Genomic DNA, 8,648 nt, shown 5'->3' with positions numbered 1-8,648 from the left:
AATGTATATGATGGTAATAAATAAAAAAGAAATGAACATAGAAACGGATATTTAATGAACTACTAAGTTTATATTCTTTTATAATAAAAATGTACAATCATTTAAAAAAGGTTGAACAGTTATCTTATAAAAAAAATGTTGTACGATATAAAATAAACTTTTATCGTACAACATTAAGTAATTATAAAGACTTCAAGTTACTTCGATACAAATTGAAATATAAATCTCAGACCTTACATTAAACTATTTAATATCAGAGTAAATAAACAAATAGTCTTCAAAAATCGAAATTGATAATTGGTTTTCTTTAATGACTCGGTCGATTCCATTTCACTTGTCAAATTTAATTATCGATGTAAAATCCTCAATTTCCTTAATTTCCTTGGATGCACACTTATTTCATCCTTAAAATATATATACAATTACAAGGAGTATATATATATATATATATATATATATATATATATATATATATATATATATATACCATAAATATATATACAGTTAAAAAGAGTATAAATTAAACAGTATCTAATGTTTTCAAAATTTCATTTAAATTATTAATACTCGATACTTTAATATATCTTGAAAAGGACATAATCTCATCATCGATATAAATATTAATATGTAAATTTGGAAAAACAGCAATTCTTTTTCTTATGCTAAAATCACTTTCAACTTTCGTAAAACCAAAGAATTTGTTGTTTCCAGTCAAAAATCCCCAATCCAAAGAAGGCAGCTCTACTAAAAAGTTCTGTTGCAAATATTTAAATTTAATTTCATCTGATGCATGATATATTTCCGTGAAATTTCTTTCCATTATATCCCTAAAATGTAAGTTTTCGTATTAATTACTAATCAAATATACTATTTCATAATTATTATGTAATTTTTCATAATATAACCTCTCTGTCGCTTGTTTGACGCAACTTCTATTTTCCATTTCCGATTATTGGACTCATTGTCAGCTTGTAACACGATGTACACAATTTACGATTAGTTCTCAATTAATATTATTTTGTTGTTAAAAATGTTGCAATAAAAATAATATTTTTCAACATTTTCTTTCAAAATCGGAGTAACAACTGGCATCTCGTATATGATCTCGTGTATGATCGCGATGTATGCGTGATCGTGAATTCATCACATTTTGCATGTGTGAGAGGCTTTTAAAGATGGCGACTATCGGTAAGAAGTTATTCCGTTTAGCGTACTTCCTCCCAATAAGGTACATAAATCAGGAACACTTTTGCTTCGCGCGTGCTATCGAGTTCGGTCTCCTATTCTCCTGCTCCATGGTTTTATCCATAAGAATAGGTTAGGATTCTTTAAGGTTTCAAAGTTGTTAAACGTACTCTTTCGCGAACTGCCAAAGTTAAACAATGGGCTTATATTGCATTTTATGCGGTAAAAAAGACAAAAGTATCTACATATGTCTACATCTACAGATACGATGCTTGTATGCGTCAAATTGGCGCGCATGCACATTTTCGAGCAGTTACTTACAAGAGAGAGGCAACTATGATTTTTTTTCTCACTTCCTCCAGACACATTTTAGTCTTCTATTCTGCTTCCATGTCTATATGTTCTAAGGCCATATCAACTATTTAAAACAATATTATCACATACACATTTTTATCACACACGCACGCACACACACATACGGGATGTACATCTGACCGTGGCAACCTCCATGTGGTACATCTCAAATAACCCTAATGCCGGCGGTATTATGACTTTTAAGTCTTGTAACTCAAAAAATACTTAACAAAAAACAGTGTTTTGGAAAGGTCTCGAGATAAGTTACAAGAATATGCAATAAAAAATAGGCAGTTTCATTAAAAAAATTAAAGGTGACTCTTCGTGACCTTCAAGCAACTATTCAAGGTCAAATTAATGAAACCATCTTATTTCCCTTTTGAAATCATATAACTTTTGTCTGAAACATTTTTGTCTACTGGGTTTAGTTTTTGAGATATTTAGCTGGATCATTTAGAATCAGATACCATGTATATATAAAAAAATTATTATAAGAATTATAAAAGATAAAAGTACATTTTTACAAGTATATATGTATGTATGTGTGTATATATATATATATATATATATATATATATATATATATATATATACAGGGTGTCAGGTAACTACCGCCCCCCTGATTTTGAGGATTGATAGATCAAGTAAAACTGAGCAGAAAAGTCCTTTACCATTTTTTAATATTTGCCATAGTATAATATATATATATATATATATATATATATATATATATATATACTATATATATATTAAATGCGGATTAGCATCTGGAATAACTTTTTTGTTGTCAATATAATACATGTGTCAATATAATACAATAACTAAATAAAGTATGAAAAAATTTTTATTAAAAAACACATTTAAAAAACATTTAAAAAATATTGTCTGCTCATTGAGATGTAAATTGAGGTTTCTTTATTCATAGATTTATTTTGTCTATTGACACCGTTGTAAAATTCTTTGATATAATTAATATTTGCCCTTACTTTTTGTATCTGAATGTATAACCATTTATATTAAAGAATTTTACAACAATTGCAAAGCTGTATTTTCCGCTAAACGCAGCCAATTTTTGATGATATTTGAACAACGGCTCTAAATTTTTATATGTTTAAAATTGTAAAATTAACATTTAATTATTATATATGAAAGAATTTTTTTATTTTTTTTTATTCATTAAGGATTAAATATGTGATTCATTATTTAAAAACAATGTATAATTTTAAGTTGATCTTTATGATTCAGAGTAGCTGTCATATGTATTATAGGCCTGCTTTTTATTGCTGAAGTAGTGCACATTCTGCGTTAAAAATAATATTTAGGTATATGTTTAAAATTTGATGAAAGCAAAAAGAAAAAGCTAGTGCAGTCCAATGCAGCAATAAAAAACAAATCCTACTCGTATACTTAATTTTCTGATACAATACAAACGTTTTTTTTTTATTAAAATAATTTTATATGTTTAAGTGTGATTTATAATAAAAACTTTCTTAAATTCTTTATATACAAACTTAGATATTATATATAGTCTGGATTAACCCTCCGTAGGCAATCTTGGTCTTTTTTGTTTAAAGCGAAATTCTTAATCTCAAATTTCTTTGCTCAAATTCAAATCTTTATTAAATAAAAGTTTTAACATTAAAGAAGTTAGTTATTTGATAACGTAGGAATGCGGAAAAGTATTTATATTTATATTATAACCGTGAATTTTTCTATTTTCCCTTAGCTTTTCTAGTTTGTATCATATGACACAGAGAGACGGTCAAAGGACGTCCTTAAGATCGACTTAGGATTTGAACGACCTACGGACGTCCTTAGGCTCGGCTTAGGACTTAGATGTCCCAAGAACGTCGTTTGAATACAGTGTGCTGTGTGGACGACTTAAAATTACGTCCAGTGGATATAATGTAGGCTGTATATAGAATTCCTTTAGTTTATTTAACATTGCTCTGGAAGTCTTGAAATTTTCACCTTAGTATAATATCCTAAGTGCGTCCCATTATTGTCCCGGGACATTCAGGACGAATTCAGGATCATCCCGAGGACGTCTTGTGCTATTAGGGAAATTTACTTTAAACACTGTAAACACGTCCTAATGTAACGATGTTGCTAACAAAGATTTGTTGGTAACGGCGTCATATTGAAGTCATAGTAGTGAAAAATGTGTTTTGCAACAGTCGAAGTAATTTCTGATAGTCGGCATTTTTTCGAAATTTAAATAAGATAATAAGGTTTCTTTGAAAACTTTGAATGTATCGTGTCCAGTTGAACGTATTTGAAACATTTCGTGTTTACTTTTTGCTGTGTGATGTCTATTTTTGTCGATCATACGCAATAATGCGCACAGTTGATGTTGGGGCTATTCGTAATACCGAGCACCGGGGCGATTCGTTAATACTGATTACAGCGCCTAACCTAAGTTGGGTAACCCTAACCCTTCGGCTGTGTTACGAACGTCTGCGCTACGCAGAATTAAACATTGAGGTAAAGTTCTTCATTGATTTAGTTCAAACTTGATAATATTGTGTCTTTTAGTATACAGGGTGATTCAGAACGACCCATGTGTCCCGGTAAAGACATATTCTTGAATAAATTCTGAGACGATTTTTCCTGTACGAAAATTTTGTCCGACGCTTACTTTTTGAATAATAAAAGGATAAAGTTAGCGAATCACGGGCCGTGTACACATGGTAGACAAAGGCGCCGCAACTCACCGTCCGACGCGGGCGCTTACTCGTGTCGGACGGTGAGTTGCGGCGCCTTTGTCTACCATGTGTACACGGCCCGTGATTCGCTAACTTTATCCTTTTATTATTCAAAAAGTAAGCGTCGGACAAAATTTTCGTACAGGAAAAATCGTCTCAGAATTTATTCAAGAATATGTCTTTATCGGGACACATGGGTCGTTCTGAATCACCCTGTATAGAACATGAATATGAATATAAAATCGTCGCTCTTTAGCAGGTAAAAAGTTATAAAGCGTTAAAGATTGACACTTGTGAGGTTAGGAAATCTGTCACACCGATGGCATAAAAGAACATGCAAACGTGTATGTTTGCATTTGTTTTTTGTATACCTACATCTTTTTTTAAATAAAAGAAAGTCTTAACAACAGTTTTTTACAGACTTTTAACTTAAAATACAAATTTCGAAATATTCCCGGACTAGTTACGAATTACTCCGGGCTTGGGGCTATTCTTAATTCTTGACATTGGTCGAAATTTTTATATGTACTTTAAAGCAAGTACATTTGCATGTTCTATTTATATCGGCATTGTGAAGGGGAAGGTTCAACCTTTCAAACAGGTTCATGTTTTTTTTTATTAATATAGGACTCAGGAGACACAAAAGAAAAAAAGGTCTAACGATTTGCCCCGGTCTCCCCTCTATATATATAGCTATATATATATATATATATATATATATATATATATATATAGGATGGGATTTGATAGCACACGGTGCGATAGCCCACCAACCAATCATCTTGACTTATCTAACTTAACTAACGGAAAAACTCTAGGCATTGGCCGCTGTGAGTGGTGGTGGGCTATCGGTCCCGTGCGCTATCCGGATCCGCCTATATATATATATATATATATATATATATAGTATGTTATTTTGAATCACTCTATATATATATATATATATATATATATATACAGGGTGATTCAAAATAACCTATTGGTCCCGAAGCTGGCATATTCGTAATCGAATTCTAAGACGATTTTTCCTTTTGCAAAAATTTGTCCGGAGCTTAGTTTTCAAGTTACAATAAGAATTAGTTAGCGTATGACCGGTCAGGTACAAGTGGTAGACAGGGGCGGCGCGACTCACTGTTACACGTGGGTATTTCCGTGGGGCACCTGCGCTCAAATGAAAAACAAAAGTACATGGACAGCACATTTCTATTTAAACTTTCTTTCTCTCTCTCTCTCTCTCTCTCTCTCTCTCTCTCTCTGTCACTTTAATTATGCTACATTTAACTTGTCAAATTTCGATCTGTCATCCGGCCGTCAAATATCGGGATGACCGTAAAATCTTCAAGTAAGTTTACATTATTATAATAAATGTACGCCCGAGAATAATAAAATTTATTGCAAATTAGATTACTTAAATGTGCACTTGCAAGTTAAAAGTAGCACTTTTAAAACGCACAAAAAGGAAAGGAGAGAGAGAGAGAAAGAGAGAGAGACGGGGGAGAAGGGGGCTTTAAACAAGTTTAAGCACGTTCACTCACGCACACGGCAATCAGCTTATTGTTTCCACGATGCGACAGTTCAATTTAAATTTGTCCTTTATCCATATCTATCCCTCGAAGTTGTTTCATATTATTCCACATTTACACTATTTACTCTGCACTTGATCGATAAACGCGGAACTACGCGACGAACCGATCGATCAACTTTATTAATTACTACTCTAATCACTACAATCATTCGATGCGTTAAAATTACTCAAAGAAACACGTGTTTACGTTACGATCACACAACACGTGTTCACTCGACGATATGAAGCAGTCGACTGGATGTTATTGGTTATGTTGTTATAAGAGTGTCGGACGATTGGTTAAAGCCATAAGTCAAAACGCGGCAATTTAAAATAAAAATATTGGTTAATACAATTTACATCAATACAATTTATTAGAAAAATGTTGCAAATGCATGTTTATCAATATTTGTTAAAAATTGTATGATAGTGACTTTATCAAGATAATTATTATTCATTCTAAATATTCAAGAAATAATTTTATCAAAATCAATTTTTTCTAAACATTTTTTTTTATTTCTTATTTTTGAATATTTGCGAAAACTGTGAAAATATTCCTCGAAATAAAATATTTGGTTGCCCTGAAAAGGGCAGATTATCCATTGCTGCAAGAAGATTTCAAGAATTATATCCTTGAAGTTTTTTTTATAATAAATATTCTAAATAATTATCTTGATAAAGTCACTCACAATTTTCAACAAGTAATAATAAACATGCATTTGCTACATTTTTCTAATAAATTGTATCGATGTAAATCGTATCAATCAATATTTTCATTTTGAATTACCGCGTTTTGACTTATGGCTTTAACCAATCGTTCGACACTCTTATAACGACATAACCAATAACATTCAGTCGACTGCTTCATATCGTCGAGTGAACACGTGTTGTGTGATCGTAACGTAAATATGTGTTTCTTCGAGTAATTTTAACGCATCGAATGATTATAGTGTTTACAGTAGTGATTAATACTAATTAATAAAGTCGATCGATTCGTCGCGTAGTTCTGCGTTTATCAATCAAATGCAGAGTAAATAATGTAAATGTGGTGAACTATGAAACAACTTCGAGAGATAGATCTGGATAAAGGACAAATTTAAATTGAACTGTCGCATCGTGGAAACAATAAGCTGATTGCCGTGTGCGTAAGTAAATGTGCTTAAACTTGTTCAAAGCCCCCTCCGTCTCTCTCTCTCTTCTTTCTATCCCTTTTTGTGCGTTTTAAAAGTGCTACTTTTAACTTGCAAGTGCACATTTAAGTAATCTAATTTGCATTAATTTTTATTATTCGCGGGCGTACATTTATTATAATAATGTAAACTTGCTTGAAGATTTCACGGTTATCCCGATATTTGACGGCTGGATGACAGATCGAAATTTGACAAGTTAAATGTAGCATAATTAAAGTGACAGAGAGAGAGAGAGAGAGAGAAAGTTTAAATAGGAATGTGCTGTCCATGTACTTTTGTCAGTCATTTGAGCACAGGAGGTGCCCCACGGAAACACCCACATGTAACAGTGAGTCGCGCCGCCCCTGTCTACCACTTGTACCTAACCCGTCATACGCTAACTAATTCTTATTGTAACTTGAAAACTAAGCTCCGGACAAATTTTTGCAAAAGGAAAAATCGTCTCAGAATTCGATTACGAATAAGCCAGCTTCGGGACCAATAGGTTATTTTGAATCACCCTGGGCTGCGTTCAGATTCCCCACCCGAGTGCACCCAGGCACCTAAAGAGCGTTCAGATTCCTTTAGAGTGCCCCTACCGGACATTAGGTGGGTCGTTCACTTTATCACTCTGTCTATCCCGAGAGAGTGGAAAAACCACATGGGTCCTTGAGCCGGGTGAAACGGGTGGGTGACGTAAAGGTGCGTTCCAAAATGTATCGCTATAAAAATTTCTATACATTTGTGATAAAGCTCGTATATTTAAAACAAATTTAAAATAAAAAAATAAATTTAATTTAAAATATTATAGTAAATAAAAATTAAAATGTATAAATATAATAAAGAAAAACGTTAATAACCAAGTAAAGTTTAAACGTTTTGTTTATTATTCTGTTTATGTAATTACAGATTAATAAATATTAATCTTTTATTCTATTAATGTAAGGTTTCTTGGTCTACAGTCTCACAAAACCGTTATATAAATATTTATATTTGAGATTAGTATGTTAAAGATTTTTAGTATTATTAAATATTTTCTGATACTAATAAAATATACTGTTTGTTTTCTGTTCCTGAACTCCCTGAATTAGTGTGCACTTAAAGTGAAATAGATATATATTTGAAAGTTAGTAAAAACAAGAAGGAATGTTCCAGTGCAGTCTAGTGCAGGAATAGAAAACAAGCCTATACATATAATAGATGATATGCGCAATATATATCTTCATCTAATTTGTTAAAATAAAAATTTATTTTCATTGTTTAAATTGATTCGTCCTATTCTACGAACATTTAATTTTCATCTACTTTAGTTATATTGATAAAAATATTCATAGTAAAATATTTATGTATTATCTTTATCGTTTATCTTAATTTATTATGTAATTTAATCTGAATCTGAGATATTTATGTTACTATTTCTCAGCGTTATTTGCTAAACACACCCAATGTTTGAGAGTGCGTTCAGATTCCATAAACCACTAGGGAGCTTTTCATTAGCTCCGCCCATTTACCCAGTCACCCAGAGATCACTCACCGGGTGGAGAATCTGAACGCAGCCCTGTATAGAGAGAGAGAGAGGGAGAGAGAGAGAGAGAGAGAGAGAGAGAGAGAGAGAGAGAATGATTCAAATATATATATATATATATATATATATATCTCACTCTATATATA

The sequence above is a fragment of the Solenopsis invicta genome, chromosome 7 (assembly GCF_016802725.1).
Source record: "Solenopsis invicta isolate M01_SB chromosome 7, UNIL_Sinv_3.0, whole genome shotgun sequence".
Lineage (NCBI taxonomy): Eukaryota > Metazoa > Arthropoda > Insecta > Hymenoptera > Formicidae > Solenopsis > Solenopsis invicta.
This window is presented reverse-complemented; position numbering follows the sequence as displayed.